Genomic DNA, 21016 nt, shown 5'->3' with positions numbered 1-21016 from the left:
TAAATATTATTCTTTTTTTCAAATATGCAGTCATGATGTTCTTACAAAATGTGTGTTTTTAGTTTTTATAATTAATTAAATTTAAAAGTATTTATGAATTATTTTTTACAATATTAGTTACAGATATATGATTACTAATTCATATATTTTCAAGAAACAATATGTTATGTTAAATACCTAATTTAATATTATTTATAAAGGCATATGTTTGACAAATATTAACTTTTATTCTTTGATAGTTAATTTTGTTTTAAAATTTAATCTAATTGTGTAATTACAATTGTGGAACCAGACGCATGTAATTACACGAAGACAAACAAATAGGCCATCGTAATTACTATATTATGTAATTACTAGTCTATGTAATTACTATCCTAGTAATTACACCAATTCCAATTACCTGGTGGCTTTACTCAGTCAGCATGTAATTGGTGTAAATGATGGAGGTAATAACACTCTTCAATTCTCAAAGAGGGGTTGAGAATTGATGGTAGTTATAAGGTTATTTTTAAAACTTTTTTGTTTTACTTTTAATTCCTTTTTTAATTTATTTTTATTTCTATTCTCTCTTTTTAAACATTTTATTTTTTCCTTTTAAATTCATTTTTTAAAATTTCAAAAATAGAATTCTTTTTACATTACTTATCTTTCATTTCTTTACATCTCATTTTTCAACCTTTACTTTATGTGCTTTCGTGTAATTTCTCATATTTTGTTTTTTCCTTATTACTTTCATTTAGCTTAGCTATGTTATTATTTTAATTTTTCTGAAATTATACCTTCTAATATAGAAAGAATAATTCATCTACAAACTTGGTTTGTAATGAATGATATCGTTAAAGTTGGATTTTATTATTGTATGAGGTTAGAGACAAACTTGACTTGTACTGAGTGATGTTCGAATTAATAGATTACTTTTATTAAATATTTGGACAATTTTATGAGATATAATTGTAAATATTAGTTAATTTTGTCAAACATGCAATCCATGATGTTCTTGCAAAATGTGTGCTTAGTTAGATTTTTTTTTTTTAAATACAACAAAAAAAAAAAACATGCCCAATATGTTATTAAATTAAAATATTATTGATTTGAAAATTATATATCAATTACCTTCTATAATATTAGTTATCAACTTATAATTATTTAATATTATATTTTCCAAAAAAAAAAATATGTATCTTGAATACCTAGTGATTAGTAATATTTCAATATAAACATATTTGTCAAACATTAAAATCTATTTTTTTATAATTAACTTTTATTTTAAAAGTTAAAAGATTTAATTATGAAATTACGTTTGTACAACCAAACAACTCAATGTAATAACTCTATAACTACGTATGACAAATAAACATGATTTTTTGTAGTTACAGTACTGTATAATCATTAGGCTGTGTAATTATTATCCTAGTTATTAGACCAAAGCCAGTTACATGGTGGTTTTTCAAGCAGACCCTAAAAGTTCTTTATTTTAAGGAAATAAAAAGAACTATACAGAGAAAATTAACTTTTACTTGATTTCACAGATAATTTTCAGATAAAGGTGATTCAATTTAAACTTCCTTCCTTACATGTGGCTCTACCACTACTTATAATGAGGATCTACATATATTTGTATAAAAATGGTTTAAGAAGAGGTGAGGTGGCACCTCTGTTGGGCTGGAATTTTTATTTTAGCTCATTCTTTTAATCATAGAATAGATTTAATAAAAAAAAAAATTGGACAATTTGCTTTAATCATACATACTTTTAGATATCAGTACTTCTAGATATCATAATAGAAATTTTAGTAGTGCTTTTAAAGTTTCTATAGTTTTTACTTTTGCTTTGTCTTGAGTATTGGTATCTTTGATGATTAACAAACACAATATGCTATGTGAAGAAATTTGCTAAGAATAGGTCATTAATGCGTATATGTAACAAGCTGAAAAGTGTTTTGTGTTGAGATATTGTATTGCGATATCTTAGGAAAAATATATATGAAAATTTTATGTGTATATCTCTATTATTATTTGTGTAATGTAATCTGGATATTCACATGATCTTTCCATTGTGTTTGAGTTGTAGACGCATTTTCTGTGTTGAACGACTTGTTATTTTTTCCTTTTAGTAAGACATGGCTTGAGAATCCTTTTTGATAAAGGACTCTCATCTGAATTTGGTTTTCTTACTTGATAAAATCTTTGAAATAAGTGATTTTCTTTTTCATTTGCTTCTAACATGTTTAGTATATATTGTATACCACTTTGCAGAAATCATTTATTTACAGATTTAAGAAATTGAGAAACAATTTAAAGCTATCAAACAACTCGTTGTTCTTGGAAGTACGAAGACTGGTCATCTAAGAGTGTGAAGAATTGTGTTGAAGACTATTGTCCTTGTGTCGTTGTTTCTATTCATCGAGTCCAACCCTAATTCGATTGTATTAGAATTTTGAGTTGTAATCATCTACTTATTCAGAAATACAATTAGGTTGTTGTTTATTTGTTGCAAGAAACATTTTGTTGTTGTTTCAAGTAAGGGTGACTTGATAGGAATATAGTAGTCGAGTGACGGTTGATGTCAAGGTTTAGAGTTAAGTTTAGATTGGAATGGTTTGTGATATGAATTTAAACCTCACTTCTTTAAGTGAAGTTTGGAGTTAAATCCTACTAGGATAGATTATGATTTTTGTACCTTTTGAACCAGGATCTTTTCACATTAAACCATGTGCTCTTACTATTCCACACGTTACTATTTTTGGTTATTAAACTGAATACTCATAAGACTCGAGTTCTTTAGTCGAGTTAGACCAATATTATCAAGAGAGAGAAATTAGGTACGACCTAATTCAATCCACCCCACTTGAATCATTAAGAAGCACCCATAGAGCGGGTTTCTCATATGCTAGGCTAGCCCGTTGAGAGACCCCTGGATATGATGAGTGCACCACCTGATATTAGAGGACAAACCTACTACTCGACCATCACTATTCAATGGACAGTATTACAGTTGGTGGAAAGCCAAAATGAAATATTTTCTTACTGCAGAGCATTACGAGCTATGAAACATTGTGATAAGCGGACTGAACGGAGATATCCAAAAGAGCCTATAGAGTTCATAGTTGTAGATTACTAGATGATGGCGAAAAATGCCAAGGCCAAAAAGATCCTCATATACAGACTTGATCCCGATGAGTATAATCGAGCATATGCTTGATTAAATGCTAAATAAATATGATAATATGTGCTCTAAACTATTAGGGGGGAACAATATAGGTGTAACACTCCTACTACTATTGTATAACCTTTCATCGGGCTCATAGAGTCGAGTCTACCATTTTCCCACATCAGAAGAGCCGCCTCCACCAACTGGCCATGGTTCATAACACACTCGTTGCACAATAAATTCACTCTGAAGCAGACTTATTAGCTCAACCAATCATCGGAATGCATACGAGATACCATAAAGGTCCAATACGTTAATAGCTACGTGTCCAAAGCTTTGAAGGAAACTTCATATAAGTTTAGTGTCGAGTCGTTGATGAAAAACTACGAGTTGTTCTCCATGAAGGATGATGAATCCATACAAGAAATTATCATCCGATTCACCATCATCACTAATGAGTTGAAGTCGCTAGGTAAGAAATTTTATTAAGAAGAATTGATAAGTAAATATTTAGAATTGTGTCTTCCCCTTGAAAAAAAATAAAGTGACCGCTAACTAGAACAGAGAACAACTATAGAAGATAAAAGGGGAACCTTTGTAGATGGATCTGAAGTAAGTGAGATAGCATGCTCAAAAGTATTAGACGTCAATCATGCTTGATTAGGATCCTCAAACCGGTCAATAAATATTTTTGTAATCTTTATTATCTTATTGGCTGGGTTACTCTTTGCCACGACCCAAAACATGGATCGTGCGGGCATCTACTCAATCTCACCTGGTAAGCGAACCCTTCCCAAAACAATTTCTACCTTCACACCAAAATAAGAAGAATAAATAATTAGTCATTTTATAAACATTACTCTAGGAAAAGAAGTTAACAAAAGAAATATTTTATTCAATAACCGTTTTCCAAAACCGGGTATAGACTCGTACAAGAGCTTCTAAGATTTACAACTCGGAATGAAGTACAACACAACCTAAGTATAACCTTTCTCTTTGAATGAAAGTTAACAGAAGCTTTGGAGTGGACACCGTGAGATCTTCGAAAGCTAATGAAATCTCGAACATAACTTGTAACAACTCTAAACCCCAAATAGGATGTAGCAGGAGTAGTATCAGTAGAACACACATAGTGGTAAGCATCATAGGCAGACAACGATTAGAAAAACATATATAATAGATAGAAGTCAACAGATAAGAATCTTAGGCAATCAAACATAGTTAATAGGCATGCTCAGGTAGTGGTCCGCAACAAATAATTACACTATAACAATTGTCTCAGATCATGGGCCTAGATACAACCTTCTAATCCTCAGCCATTAGCTTTCTAACTACAGACTCATACACGCATAACCTGTCCCAACTCATAAGATAGAAAGGTCTTGCTATGATCAATTCATATCCTAAAGTCATATTTCTAATCCTCAATATGTGTTCTCCTTACTAAGAATCCTACCACGTAACTTAACAAACCTTTAATGAGCATTACACAACTAAGGAACAGACAATAAGGAAATCACAATGATGTAAATGCAGTGCACATGAATGGGAATGTATGCAATGCAATGGCCAATGACTTCCACACTACTAGGCACTCTACACACAACTCAGAGATGGCTTCCATATCAAACCTGTCCACAATCTCGAATGTTCCTTCCTCACTTATCATCACCAGTACCAATCACATCCCGTAACAATGAATCGTGTACATGTGTATGAATTCTATGCATGATGCCAATATCAAGTGTAAATCACAACCAAATAACATTCGTGCCTCTACATGAGCACACATCACAATACCAATCCTAAATCAATATTCTTTCCTTTATCGATGATAAGTGACAAGATAAGTGAGAGATAGATGCATTATAAACATTGTTGACACCTAACTTTTAACCTCCAATAATTTTATTTAATTATCCGGAGTTCCCGAATCTCAAACGGAGTGAAAGAGGTATTTTTTATAAATCAAAATGATTTTACAAAATTAATTTGATAATATTTTGCCTTTTCATTTGGCAAAATAACTTCATATATATATATATATATATCCATTTTTTTTTTACATATTTTACTATTAATGTTAAAGTATTTGTCAAGACAAATTAGAAGATAACTTGAAACAATTATTCAGTTAGTTGCTTAAATTATCAAAAGATAAATTAATAAATATTTTACTCCGCTTAATTTCAAGAAAATTGATTAATTAAATAGATAATCAAATACTTCTTAATTTTATGATTTATTCGGTCTATAATTGCAAATTATTCCAAATTGATTACCAGCGAATTTTCTATTAATTGCATGAGTTGATTGTGTCTAAACTGAAATAGCCAATTGCTTGCACGTGTTAATTAGAGTTATAATTGAAATAATTAATTTGTTTTATGCATTTTGGTCGTATATGAAAAGGGCTAATTAGTTTCTACTTTTAACTGGGCTATAATTAAAATGGTTAATTAGTTGTCATACTTGTAATTTGGCTATTTGTTAAATTAATTGATGGTCGTGTTTTGACAAGATTTCCCCTTTATATATTTGTGTATACATGTGTATACACATGTGTATACAACAAGCATGTACATACATATATACACACACACATAGAGGTTGGGCTATTTTTTTAGGGTTGAGCCCAGTCCAATATGGACCAAGACCCAGCCCAATCCCACTTCCACCCAAACATATACACACAAAGTTACACAAAAAGACCTCTTTGGTCTTATGTGTATGAACAAGGGTTTCGTCGAAACCCGAGTAGCGTCGCCGCCTTCATCTCTTCTCTCCCATCGCGTCATCGAGCTAAAAATGGCAAATTTGATGTGTACAACTGCTTTATGGAAGAGCTGCTCGATCAATTTGGGTAAAGCATTAATTTCTTAGCCACTTTCCACCGTATCTCAATCCAAATGAGGTATAACCCCTCCTCTTTTACTATTTTCTACATTTTTACAGTCAAACAAGGACAAATCCCTTAATTTGAATCCCTTAATGAGACAATGGGATTTGTCTCATTTCAATTTGAATTCACGATTTCTATTGGTCGATGACCATTGTTGACACCTAATTTTTGACCTCCCATTATTAATTTTAATCATCCATAGTCCTTGAATATTAAACGGAGTGAAAGATGTATTTTTAGAAGCCGATAATATTTTACCATTCTCATTTGGTGAAACAATTTCTATAAATATAATAAATCATTTGGAAATTAATTTGCAACAATTTTAGTATCAACGAATATTTTACCACTTTTAATTCAAGGAAATTGGCTAATTAAAATAAATAACCTTTTTTACCCTTCAGACTTTAATTTTCTACATAACCAAGTTACTGGGACAAGTTTCAAATTAACCATGATTGATTTAAAGTAAATTAATTAGGGTTATATTTGTAAATTTGTTTATTGGTGCCTAATTACGACTATAATTGAAATAATCAATTAATTAGCCAATTAGGGCTATGATTAAAGTAGTTAAATGCATTGTTTGGTTAAATTAAGTCATTAGTTTTTTTTAAAATTATTTTGATTATATCAATTACGACCCTAATTAAGTCGGTTCAATTCGTGGTTTAGATTTAATTAAGGACCGTTCTTGCAAAATTGATTATTTTGTTTTTTTAATTTAAGACACAATTGAAAGTTCGGATTTCAGGACATTATTTCAATTGTGGCAATTTCTTAAATATTACATGTTTGTCCCTATATTCAAGTATACACCGATATACGCATGTGCATGCATATACACACACGTATATCATGTATACACATAAAATTGGGCCCTTACCTTTTATTTCAATTTGGTCGAGCCCATTCCATCAGGACTTGACCCGGCCCAACCTTAAAAAATATGAAAATCACTAGGCCACAGCCAAACGAACCCCTTAGGGGTCATTTGGCATTTTCACGAAGGGTCCTTGAAATGGCATTTTCATGAAGGGTCCTTGAAACCCTAGGCGCTGCCAAGCGGCGATTCCTCTCTCTCATCATCACCATGGCCTGAAATGGCAAAATGGCAGGTGGTATATGCCTTTACAGTCATGGTTCAACCATTTGAGGCAACACATTTATTGTTCTTTTGCTTTTTCAATCAATCTCAACCAAAGAGGGTATTACCTTGGGTTTTCGATTTTCCTTCTTCGATTATTTGTATTATCAACGGTCAGCACTGTATTTTCTTTAATTACTTTTGTTTGTTTGCGATTTGAAATACCGTATTGCGATTGGTTCTTGATGAACCTTTTTGGATCGAGTTTTGTTGGTTAAAATCCGACCTTTGATGTTTGTTGTGATTAAATCTTGACCCTACAACAGGGATTGGTGAAGAGAAAATCCCATAGTTGGGATTTATCCCACATCGCGAAGTTAGGGTTTGACGGGTTTGAAGAATTGCTATAAAAAGAGGCATTTGCCCACATTTTTAAAGAGAGGAGAAAATTTTATTTTTTCACAAAAAATAGAAGCTTAAACTCAGTTTTGGCAACACTTGCTTTGAGACTGAAGTTTAAGGAGTTAAAATTTTAAATCATTTTTTAAGTATGTGGTTGAGTTTAATTTTGGGAAGATTAAAGGCTGCACAAGAAGGATGTAATTTGCCTCTGCATTTTTTTCTCTATTCCTGCTTTTTTTCTTTAATCTTTTGCTGTGTTAGTCTAGTTGATTATTTTAGTCAATTTGTCTTGTTAATACAATGTAGTCTATATGTGTGATTAGGCAAATTAATTAGCTTAATATATGTATTTAGATTGATTTCAATAGGTAAGATGATGTGGTTTAAGCTTAAGGTATATTGATTAGATGAAACCTAATACTGCTTTCAATAAAGGAATTTACTTAACACACTTAGTTAATCTAGTTTAACTAAAATATGCCCATATTGGTTTTGCCCTTAATAACTTGCTCAACCTTAATCAAATAGGCTTTACTTGTTTGTTAATCCAACCTATCTATAATGACAAAATAGGGTTCTATAGTTTAAGCCTTGATATGATAAGGAAAGAGTGCTTATGCACTGTTAAAATCAAACTAGCTACATTATAGGTTAAGTGTCTGATCTGTATGGCCAAACATGCCCTTTTTCTAGTCATTTCATGCCTAAATTTATTCATGTCTAAACCTGTGTTGTGTTGCTTAAATAAAAGGTGTATTATTGCTTTGTTGGGAGCTACTTAGATGATTGTTAGTTGTTATTGACTTGAACAATGTGTGTTATTACCTTATGGGGGGATAGTTGGATGGTTACTAGACAATGTTAACTTGAATATGATCAGTAGAGTTAATTGTCAACTTGACTATTTTTGCTATACTTTTCCTAGGTTGTTTTTGGCCTGTTTGGTCTGATGATCTTATATTTGGTGGGCAGTACTGCAAATAAATTTAAGTCTAGGAAACTTTTGGCTGATTTTCATTGAATTAGACCATGTTTAAACTTTTATTCCTGTCTTATGATAACTTCTACTAAGTCTGATTGTCTTAACATGTCAAGCTTGGTTTTGCTCAAGTTAGTTCACCCAAAAAAAAAAAAACTTGTCTAAATCTTGGCATTTTGTCTAAAAGAAAAATAGGAGTTTTACCTGATAATAGTGTTTGTTTATTGCTTCGCTTTGCCCTGAAGACCTGCACACCATTCTTGGCAAATCTTAAAATTAAATGGTGTATGAATCTGTTGAAGTTTTGTTTAGACTGGAATTGTACATTTACACCTCAAATTGACTTGTCTGTGGAAATCAAGATCCTTACATACTCCTTGGGAGGTATGAGGCTTATGCTATCAAATTGATCTAACTGATTTCAATCTAAAAAGGGAGTCTTTAACTGAGTCCTAAGTGCTAGAATCTATGTTCAAAATGTTCTAAAATTGGCATTTATGATCTGTGACTCATGAGGACAGTCAAGACCTTTGTGTTTGGGTAAGAAGTGATGAGATGTTGGTCCTTTAAGTCCATTACAAATTGCCTCATGAGGCAGTTTTGTGCAAGATATGTATTAGTTTGCATTGGCTATAGCATTATCATTTGATGTTTAGTTTTGAATAGAAAATGATTTCAAAACCTATCTTCCCCTGCTTGTTTCTGCCCTTATCTTGCAACTATACATATGTGTTTCTCTCTATCTGTGTCTGATTAAAAGACTTATTGGAAAAACTGGATTTAGAGTTAGTACATGGTAAGTGTGATCATGAGTTTAAAAGACTAAGTTGGCAAGAGTTTATCATTTGATATTTGAAATAAAAAGGAGAGAGTAGAAACATTCATGATCATAATATCTTCTTGACCCTTGACCCTTGACCCTTGACCTATGAATCCCTTCTGTTGTTTTTCTGATGCTGTCTATTTGGCTCGGCTGAAACTTCTATGTTTGAGGGTCCATCTTTTTGTTTCATCATCTATTATGTAGGGTTGTTTGTTCTTCCTTTTTTTATATAATAAATGAAAGGATACACCTAGATATGTGGGATATACTCGAGCTTTATACACCTCACAAGTGTATAAAATTGGTATACCTAATATATATGGTGTATATCACTACTATGAGTCTATTGGATTTAATATTTGTTTAGTTTTTTAGGAGCTCAGGGCCAGTTTCTTGGGGCTTTCCTAAGTGCCTAAGTATAATTCATTAGTTAGCCCAGTTTTGTTGTACTTCTATTAATTGACATTATTTGGGTTTAAGATGTTTTTTTGGGTACTGTTTTTGCTTGGGCCTGATTGTTCTTTAAAGGGTGTTCATTATTAAATGTTCCAATACACTCGACTGGTTGTATATTGTGTGTATATCATAGCTGATTTTTCATAGAGGGTTGTGCATACAAATATTAATGCTTTCTCTATTGTATACCCCAACTTAGCACATAATTAGAGATGCTTAATAGCACTCAAGGATCAAGCTTAAATCTTCCCTGGTGTCTGCCATGGCCGGTGTTCCTAGAAACCCCTTGGATCTTGTGCGACATCAGGAATAAGAAGATAAAAGCTTTTTTTTTTTGGGCTATTCATGTATCTCCATGAATGTGTATATCTAAGGTATATTAAGTTTGAAGTCCTATATATTTGCATGACACTGCCCAGTGCTTATTTTAAAGATGATTGATCTCGTATACCTTTCTTTACCTATGTAAATATTTTGGTTTGCTTCTATGTGCTTTGATTTATGTGGGCTTTGGGCTTATGCATAATTTTTGGGCTTACTTTTTTAGTGCCTCTAATACTTAGTCGATTCCAGGCTTTGTTCTGGCTTGCTTTGTGCTTCTGAGCATTACTTGAATTCACTTTCATTTTGCCATCTCAATTTGCACAAGTCCTAATCTTTATCTTTTTCTATCCTTGCTTGCATGAAATGCCATCGTTGGGTGATCTCTCTTGCATAAACCCATTGGGCCGGCCCAATAGTTTCTTTTGATCGAGTCCGCTGAGAAAAAGTAAAAGGGAAGCTAATATGTTTTGAAGGCCCAGCCAATGGGTGAAATGGCACTAATGGGCTTGGGTAGGCCCATCAGTTAAAAATTTCATTCTCCTCCTTTCTCCATCTATATATTTACGTGTATATATTGTATGTATACTGAGTATGTGAATATTGGAACCCTTGTGCATGCTAGAACTTAGGAAGAACGCCTAGTATTTTTAAGAGGATGCCAAAAACTCTTTTTCCAAACTCGATTAATGTTTAATTTCGCATAAAACTAGAACTCGGTTTGATAGTGAATTTTTTCTCAAATTTTGGTTAAACAACATGGCTAATTGTAACGAGATCTTGCTTAAGTTTAAAATGAAGCAACGTCTAGCATATTTTCCCTAAAGCTGGCCAAGAAATAGATTTCCAAGCTATCATCCGTGATTTGTAAAAAATAGGCGAACTATTTAAAATTTGGAACTGGTTGAAAACAATCTTTTATAAAACTCAAAGACCATTTTAAATTTGGGCTCGATCTGGTTGCATGCATTCTTTAAAGAATGGAAATGGATTTGGACTTGGTAAAATCTAATGAATTCGGTTGATTTGGGCTTGACAGTCCCAAAGCAATAGTGACTAAAAATGGTGATAAAACTATTTGGACCAAAATTGAGGACTTTGGGTTTGGAATACAAGTTGACTTATGGGCTTGAATGATAAAAATGGGCTTCGAAAGGGTTTTATTTCTTTATATATATATAATGTATAAAAAATCAGAGATATACTTCATATTTTCTAGAGGATCATCAGAACCCTTACCTCGAACGTTGGTCCCAATTTTTTTTACTTATTTTTGAAAAAAATTTTAAATCCGGTTTTCCTAGTTTTCCATAATAAATTAGGTGGCAACTCTAAAAAAATACTAAAATCCAATTAGAACACCAACAACGTCGTAGTAACTTTTATGCCTTAACCCACGTAAAAGCGAACTGTAACAACCATTTCACACGGATTCAAGATGAATCCCTCTAAAGCCGAAAGTCCCACATCGATACTTAGAAAAAGATTTGGGGTTTTGGGGGTTCTATAGCGAACTGTAACAACCATTTCACACGGATTCAAGATGAATCCCTCTAAAGCCGAAAGTCCCACATCGATACTTAGAAAAAGATTTGGGGTTTTGGGGGTTCTATAGAAAGAACTCCCAAGTCAGTAACACACACACACACACACACACAAAAGTCTCAATATTCAGAGCAAAAAAAACTCAATATACCTAGGGATCTAGCCATATCTGCGGGAACCTTTAACTTATTGAGTTTCCTAGTTTTTAAATTTAATTCTTTTGTTTGTGGTTAAGTTTTGAGGTGTGAGGAGCAAGAAGATCTCCAATTTCAATCTCAATTCAAGGCTGCACATAAGAAAGGTAAATGTCTCTCCTTTTAGTTATTTTTCGTATTTTTATGTGCTTAATTTATAATATGTTTGTGTGTTTAATATAGGCTCGTTAATATTTATTTAGTTTAGTTTAGCATTAATTGCTTAGATGGTTTAGATTAATTATTTTAGTTGTTAAGGGCTGTTATGTGTTTATTTCTAGTTTCATGTCTATTATGCAGTCTCGTTTTAGGAATATTTGTGATTAGTTGCTAGATTAATAGTAGTTTAGCATTATTGGCAGTTTAGCATTACAAGCCTGCCTTGTTTTAAGTTAATATAATGTTATTTGTTTATATTGGTTTAACAACCATTGTACGATTAATATAGTCTAGTTTCAGTGTAGTGTTAGCATTAGTTAATGCTATTATGATCGGTCTTTAAGTATGTTGCCTAGTTCATATATGTTGACTAGTTCATTTATGTTTAAATGTTAGTATAGATAACCTCATAAATCTGCTAATCCCTTTATTGTTAAATGAGTGCCCATGTTCAATGTTATTGCCTTGTTAGCTTAATCTGAGTCTGTTGATATCCATATTAACCTTCATAGTCCTTATCATGTATTAGCAATGTAATGAGGCTGTATATAAGAAGTCAAATTGGGGTTTAAGTGAGAATATAGGGATTTGACTTTAAAAACACCTTATCTTGAAGCTTTGCTATCATTAGCCTAATCCTATTATCAGCATGCTCTAGAAACCTATTTGGCACCTGATTTGCTTAAAATTATTAACTGGTTCACCATCAATTGGCTTCTTGGTGGTTTAATTTCAAAACGAATGCCCAAGTAAGAGTTCAATTCAGTGATATAGAGCCTTTACATGTGAAACAAACTTGAAATAGTATTGGAAGAACTTTGGCATACTCATTGAGTCTGTTTGCATCTAACTTGACATGAAAACTATTTCCAACTGCTTTGCATTGTTTTAACCTATCCTATTTAGTTCTCTCAAGGAGCATGTTGTATGTGTTTAGTTTGAAGTTTAAAAGGGGATGAACATTATGTTATAGCTTCAAAATGGTCATGAACATATTATGTGAAATTGTATACTATGTAATCCCTCTATGTGGTTCATGATCTGGTCAATAAGGTGTCACGACCCAATTTCACTAAGTCGTGCGGGCACCTATTTTTCCCACCTCGGTAGGCGAACCCTTAACTCAACATTCACAAATAATAGAAAATAGCGGAAGAAGTAAAATAGCGAAAATCTCACAATTATAATATAAATAAGAAAATGAGGAAGTAAATAAAATCCACTCCAATATCTGGTCTGGTCATAGAAGAGCATCTAACTAAAATTTACAAGTCTGGAATATTAATAATACATCAAGTCCGAATATGTCTCGAAATAGGAAATTAGACATAAATAAGAAGAATCTTCAAGGCGGCGGGCGTCTTGTGCTCACCCTGTAGACTCTAAGCAACTCTCGGGGCGACTATCAGCCAAGAAAAATAGAAGTAGATCCAACCTGAAATTCTACATTCATAAAAGAATGCAGCAAGTGCAGCTCAGTACAAAACCACAGTACTGGTAAGTATCATCGGCCGACTAAGTTTAGCTAACATAATCCAGATAATAAAGAAAGATAAGCAGATAAATCAACAAGTATAACTCAAACACAAGTCAGAACCAAGTACACGTCATCACCTAGGTTGAAGCATCTAAACCCAAGTGTGCTAAGTCTTAATGTATCCAATCCGAACCCAACAACACAAGTAAATCACCAGATCATCACAATATAAGCCATAATGCAATGCAATGCAATAATGTATGAATGCAAATGCAATGCAATGCAATGCTGTGTACATATATACTCCGGACGGAAGTATCGACGTCCCGGTAGCACAACCCATGAGGGACCCGCGAATTCCATGCACCGTCACTCCACACACAGTTCAAAGGACCCAATTTTCCACAAGTATCGCAATGTCGGTGTTCCATATCAGTCCCTCCGCACACAGCTCAGAGGTGACTTACTATGTCCCATGATCAATCCCTCCGCACACAGCTCAGAGGTGACTTACCATGTTCTATAATCATCAATGTTCCTTCTCGTTTCCATCAATAGTGCTAGTCACACAGCATAATAAAATGATATGAAATGAATATGGAACGATGCAAGTACAATAATGAATAATATCAAGTTCAAGTTGTGCCACACACAACGCACCCATATCGTTAACAAGTGATCCACACGGTAATCATAATGAATCTCCATTTTTCATAACAATAAGAGTCAACTATCCCAAAATGGCTATACCAATAACAAGGCGTACACTAAGTACCAATATCAATATCAAGTAATTCATCCTTCCGATTTACTCCCAATTCACAAACAATCCACCAATTTATACACAGCGTACCAAACAGGGCACGCAAGTAATATCATGAAAAGGCTACACAGGTCATATAGAAAATTATCCTTGTATCAAACATTAACAATTAAGATACTACAATATCAAGAACAAGATATGTCAATAGTCTCCAATATCTACTACCACCACATGGTATCAAGTCACAACACAACGGGGTGGCTAGCCCCAATCACACAATAGGGCTCAACCTAAGACAATATCCAACCCAACTTCATACCTGTCACGACCCAACTAGGGGCCGCGACGGGTACCCGGAGCTAGCTACCGAGCACCGCTCGCTCTACTACTCATCTTACTCATTTAATGCTCTTTTTGCAAATTTTATACATGAAAGTATAAGAAAACATATTTTGTATAAAAACGTAAATGCTTTACATTCATTTGCCTTTCGGCCATCAAAATAATATATATATATATATACATGTGATAACATCATGTGAGACCATCTAACCCACACTGCGTATCTACGAGCCTCTACTGACATACTGTATATATAGACGGAACAAGACTCCGTCGTGCCCAAAATATGCATATGTACCAAAAAAATAACCATAAGCACCTCCGAACAATGGAGTGCTCCCTATCAGCTGACAGTTACTGAGGATCTGGGCCAAGCTCACCTCCTTGTCTACATGTGGGCATGAACACAGCGTCCAAAGAAAACGGACGTCAGTACGAATATTGTACTGAGTATGAGAGGCATAAACAATGAAGAAGACATCAATAATATAATGAGAACATCAATATGAAACTTCTGGATCTGAATGACAATCATAAGGGAGGTAATGCATGCTGTCTTACTCATACTCATCATCATGTCATACATGCATAATATGCAAGCTGCCCGTCCATGTCGGAACGGTGTGATAATCAATAACATTAGCCCGTGTCCAGGCCTCCCGCGTCCGGGGTACCATCTCATGCCGCCCACTAGTGGTGTCTGCCCATGCCAAAAGGTCATGGTGTATCTGTATAGCTGCCCGCCTTGGCGGTGACTGCCCGGCCAACTAGGCACGGTGTGAAATGCTCATGTCATGCGTATCATAAAATACTTATAGTAATATACTTATCATCATATGCTTATCTTATCATAGTACGTGCATAAGGCTCAAGATCAGCTTTACTCTATCGGGGTGACGTAAGGTCGTGATCCCCCGATCCCATTATGGAGCAATTACTGACATTCTGCCTCACCTTGAACGAACTAGCACTTAAGGTGAGTGTAGGCAATAAATAACATCATTATCATTATAGCATCATCATACCGTATCTCTTATCTTATATAGACATTTATGAATATAGGCTTTTAACTTTTCGGGGAAATGGGAACTCATGGAGAGGGTAAAGAGTTTACACTATAGGATTCATGCCATTAGAAGGAAAAGACTAGCTTCACATACCTTGGTCGTTTAACTAAGCTATCGCTCACTTGTTCTCCTTCGACATCACGTCGTTACCTTCATGAGAGAATTCGAATTAACATTAGTTGATTGACTACAAGAACGCATCGTTAATTCTAGGAAAAATTGGGCAGCACTTCCTTTGTTTATACTACTTTTCCCATGTTCTATATCAACTCCCAACATTCACAATACTACTCACAACATCACAATCAAAAATCATCATTTATGTATATTTAGCAAAATCCACCATTGTCCTCCAATTTTCCCATATTTCTCCTTATAACTCATCTTTGTGTTTTCACGCATTTAATACTTGTTTCATGATATAAACATCATTATAACGTATTCATAATCACAACTCTTCAACTTTCATGATTCAATTCCACTATCATTCAATTATGTCACTATTCACTCAGTAATGACCCACTTTCTATGTTTTTCTACATTTCAAGTATCTAAGCCTTCCAATACCTTAAGCAACATCAAATGATTATGAAACTTACCTTGGATGATGGTTGAACAAGTCTTGAGTTGAAATACATCACTTAGACAAAACCCTAGTTCCACCTTCTTTGGAATTCCTTGACTTAGATGAGCTATGAGGAGTTTCACACTCTTGATTTCATGAATTTGGGTGTTATTGATCTAGATTTTCACTTGAATTCTTGGTTTGGAAGTGTTTGGAAGTTTCTAGAGAGAGATTGGGCCGTGTAGTGAGAAGGAGAAATAATGAAAATGAACTTGGATCATATTTTTATAAATACAAAACCAGTCCCGATGCCATTATACGGTCCGTATAAATTTATACGGTCCGTAAAACTGACTCAGTGATCAAGCCTTTCTGTGTCAACTTGACGGTTCATTTGACGGGCCGTATAATTTTATACGGTCCGTATAATCTACCGTAAAACCCACTTTTCCTCAGCTTCTTTCTGTGACACTTTGACGGTTCATTATACGGCCGTAAAACCATTTTACGGTCTGTATAACCTACCGTATAATTCGCCAGTTCACTGAGTCTTATTTTGTCGCTTCGTTTAATCTCCGATCCTTACGGGACCTTCTTAACAGTTGTTCAACACCTCGATACCAATCAAATGAACGCTACCACTCGTCTCCACAACATCATATACACCATATCCTTACTAGCCTATTCACTGTACGCTTAACGGGAAAATTTTCGGGGTGTAACAATACCCGAAGGTTTACATGCTTTCTCCAATAATGTAGTCTAAATATATGCTTCGCTAAACGAAGTCTCACCATAAGGTAAGCTATAACCTACCTGGATGGCCGAACAATAATACACCAACGATCACTCCTTAGCCTTACCCTTCCGCTGAGCCTCAAGATCAAGAAAGTCTAGGCATATTCGAATTCTAGATTAGAAGTCATGAAGATCGATACCTATACTACCATTCAAATTAGGTCAAAACAAACCCTAGAATTTGGGAAAACGGGGCCCACAAGGTCATAACAGAAAATTCGGGGGGATATTATCCAATTAAACACTAGATGATCAAAGCCCATCAACTAATTGCTAAATTAACTCAAGGATTCATCCAATTTCGAAATCCAAGCAAAACCCCTAATTTTTTTTAGTATAAACTCTAACTCTTAAATTCAAGAAATCAACAGTAATGATGGAAGGTATATGATTAACAACCTTAGATACATCATAATCTAGAATAAACCCAATCAATTTCATCATTTAAAACAACTTAGGGAGTCTAACCAATTTTATGAACTTCTCAAGGAAGATCCATTAAATCTTCTTTCATGAAAACCCCAATTCCCTACTTTAGAAATCATGGATTAAAGCTTAAACCCAGGAATGAATCAAAGGGAAATACTTAGATTATGGTTTAGACCTTACCCCATGGAAGAAACTTGAAGAACATCCTTGAAATCTCCCAAACTCAAGCTTTCAAGATGAGAGAAACCCAAACAACATTAAAAGCAAAAAATGCCCAGTTATTCTGCCTCGTTTCTGGTGCCAAACGATCCCCAAACTCGCTTTTGATGCCTCCAATGGATTCCTTGTGAAATTCCAGTCAAGTCAGGGTTTTGAATCACTCTATTTGACCTTATAATAAAGGAGATATGTTGGTTTCAATATTTGGAATAGTGCAGATTTTAAATACGAATTCAGTGGCAATTTCGTTTAATATGACAAATCTGGCAACCCAATTCTTAGTAAAATGACCATAATTCCCTCATACGATGTCGAAACTTGATGATTCCAATTGCTATGGTTCTGAATTTACGATACAGATATAATGGTTTAGTCGAAACACGAATCAAAGGCCGTTTGCTTAATATGGCGTCCTTTATGCTCAAACCGACGTCAAAACCGAAAACAATCACCATACAACCCAAATTTATCCAAAACTCACCGGAATCTAATCAAACTTTGTGGACATGTCCAAAATCATCATACAAACTTATTGAAACTTTCAAAGCATCGACACGGGTTCATCTTGACCCGATGTTGACAGTGGTCAACACCAAATCTAATTTAACCAATTTCTCAACCAATGACCCAAATCACACCCGAACCCTTCGGGACACCACTAAGTCATAAATCACCCTACGGACCTAATGGAACTATCGGAATTCTATTACGGGCACGTTTACCCAAAAGTCAACTTTGAGTCAAATGATTTTCGCTTTAAGACTAAATTTCCTAAAAGTCATTCCAAAACCCAAAATGATTCCTAGGGAATTGTGCCACCAGTCCCGCAGATAAAAATAGTACTAACAAGGCTGGGGGACGAATCAACGAGAGCAAAAATAGTAAAAACGCAATAATGACCAAACAAGTCGTTACATAAGGCTTCCAGCCACTCAAGCTAACTTATATGTTTTGTATGAACCTGGTTCTGCTTAATATGATCTCATGGTGGTTATTTGAAATGAAAGCATGTCTTGTATATAATTTTTTGACTAGTTATGCCCCTTGTGCCCATGTTTCCATAACCTCAGTCTGTGGATGTTGTTCTAATGTTTTCTCATGTGATCATGTTATCCCATATTTAGACTCTGTTTGTCCTATAAGACTCTGTGTACATGGATTAGGCCTATAACAATACACTGCATCTAAAGTGATTTCCTTTCAAGTGTTTTTTAACCTCTCTTTATGTCCTATGTGCATGTTTACCTATTTAGTTTGCCCTGACCATGTTAAGTGCTGAAATGTGCCCCCAACCTCCCCCCGCGCATATTCTTAATCCTATTTGAGTGGAAACTTGACAATAATGGGACTGGTAGGGTCATTCGATGTTTGAAAGTTAGTTTTTTGTGCAACCTGCTTTGTCCCATACCTTCAAACCCTTTTTTAATTTATGTGATCCCTTTATATGTGTTGGCATGTTTGAGGTCCTGCAGTCTTATTTGTTATGTGAACATGAATATCCTGTTTAACTAAGAGTTTAAAGGTACTACTCACTTAAAAAATGGTTATTTTGCCTAAGTATGGCTTGTATACTTGAAAGTATGCATGTATGGGGTTTTCATGATAGTTCTCATTACAGTGTTGTCATAGAATGTGTCAAAGATGTATGCCTGTTTGGACAGAGGTTCAGTTGTGTCCTTAAGAGTTGAATTGTAGTCATTTGAACATGCCATAGAATCAGAAGGGATATTCTCTGTTTAAATTGGTTATGTGATTTAAAAAATTATGCCAAGGCAACTGGTGGGTCTTTAGATTATCCCTCCCAATTTTGCCTTTAGATCTGAAAAAAATTAAGGAGTCTGACCCTGAGTATAAATGTTTGCACACCTCCTTTCTCCTCTCTCATTTGTTTGAATGGGCACCCTATGCATATGTTGTTGTGATAACTTGGAATTCGTCTAGAACTTGTTTTGGTTATAAGCCTGCATGATCCCTTTTCACTAGCCCCATCTTGTGACTTGTTTCTGTCCAAAGCATGTTGAGTTTTTTTGTTAGAATAAGATGCCGCATTTTCTTCCCTTATCTATTTCAAAGATTATATTTGCCCTTATTGATGCTTGTTCTGGGAAATCGTTGCTGTAAAGAGAAGGATATACATCATTATACTGGATGTATACAACTTTTTGTATATTCATATTCTGGGTATACATTGATTTGTATATCGAGTATATTCTTAGTATATTTCATTTTTGTGCTTCTTGAATAGAAGTTCTATTTATTAAGTTTGGACTTTGAAACTCCGAAAATTGCCTTTAATTATCATATTGGACCTTATGTCTTACATTCCTATACTTATGAGTTTTGGGCCTATCTTATGTTTTAATTTTACTTCAACTGGGACGGTTTCCTCATGTGTTTTTGCGTCAACTTGTTTACACATATGTATGAATTGAAACTATCCTCTATGGTTGTGTACATGTGATTATCTTGCATACATTAATAAGTCTAGATACTCTCTAATCGGATTTTCCCTTGTCCCCTATTTGTTTGCATAGGACCCTTGACGATGCCATTTGGGCCAACTTCTCATAAACCTGTTGGGCTAGAGGCCCAACTCCTCTTGTGATAGAGTCCGGGCGGAATTAAAAATAAATTAGGCCCAACCATGGATGAAAATGGTCAACTGGTAGGCTTAGGTAGGCCCACCAGCCTTCCCCTTCTTTTATTTTCCCCTTCTTTTATCTTTATGTAGTTGTAAATATTGTTGTAAACAAATACTTGTAAATATTGAAACTCGATGGTTAGGACTTAGGAATTTCATGTAGAAGTTAGGAAAAACTTTCAAAACGATTTTCCAAGTTTGGACACGGTTAAAGTAGAATCAATGCATGAAATTGGTAATTGAATTTTGGCAAAGTCCTTTTTTTATTAATGAAAATTGGTATATGATATACAAGATGTATAAGGAAGAAAAAGAAAAAGCTGTTTTGGGTCCTTACACCCTTTCAATAAAATGGGACTGTTTTGAACGTTAATTTTGGAACAGAATCGAAAAACTTGAATTCTCTACCCTTGGACTGATTTTTGAAAAGGAAAAGAGGAATAAAAAACGGATTTCAAAAAATATGAAGTAGTGTAAATGATTTTTTTTTCCAGAATCTTAAGGTTGATTTCAAAAACCTTTTGGGTCTAAACCCAAACCTTAAGTTAAAAAAACAAGAGGAGATATATTTGGACTTTAGTTCGGAGTAAGATGGCTTTGGAGTAGGACATTGGTTGACCTAAAATGGAATAAATGAATAAAATAAGCAAACTCTTTTCTCTTCACTTACATCTATAAAAATCTATCCTATATTTTC

The 21016-nt window shown here is 34.2% G+C and overlaps 1 long non-coding RNA gene across 1 annotated transcript; it reads left to right on the top strand.

Annotated features, from left to right (window-relative positions):
• Positions 1–5856: 5856 nt before the first annotated feature.
• LOC132637512 (uncharacterized) lies at positions 5857–20692 on the top strand. Its single transcript, XR_009581558.1, has 3 exons — positions 5857–6064; positions 10540–11966; positions 20213–20692. It is a non-coding gene; the product is annotated as an uncharacterized LOC132637512 (long non-coding RNA).
• Positions 20693–21016: the final 324 nt, after the last annotated feature.

This window comes from Lycium barbarum, chromosome 1, assembly GCF_019175385.1.
Source record: "Lycium barbarum isolate Lr01 chromosome 1, ASM1917538v2, whole genome shotgun sequence".
NCBI lineage: Eukaryota > Viridiplantae > Streptophyta > Magnoliopsida > Solanales > Solanaceae > Lycium > Lycium barbarum.
The sequence above is the reverse complement of the archived record's forward strand: the minus strand, read 5'-3'. Positions and strand labels throughout refer to the sequence as shown.